The sequence below is a fragment of the Penaeus monodon genome, chromosome 25 (assembly GCF_015228065.2).
Source record: "Penaeus monodon isolate SGIC_2016 chromosome 25, NSTDA_Pmon_1, whole genome shotgun sequence".
In the NCBI taxonomy this organism is placed as follows: Eukaryota; Metazoa; Arthropoda; class Malacostraca; order Decapoda; family Penaeidae; genus Penaeus; species Penaeus monodon.
Window position 1 is genome coordinate 6,892,067 of NC_051410.1, and position 201 is coordinate 6,892,267.

Here is a 201-nt window from a genome sequence, read left to right on the forward strand (position 1 = left end):
TTGCAAGAGAAGGAATATAGAAAGTTAAAGAAACTTTTTTTTTTTAACCAAACAACTGCGATTACATTACTTGCTTTATTGGTGTTACATAAACGTTCCGTGATTTAGATGAAATTAGAGGAAATTCAATAAGCCTAACGCGATTGGCCAAATTTTGACTTCCTTTGCCACGGGATTTTTTCCACGTTTTTTTTATGTTGT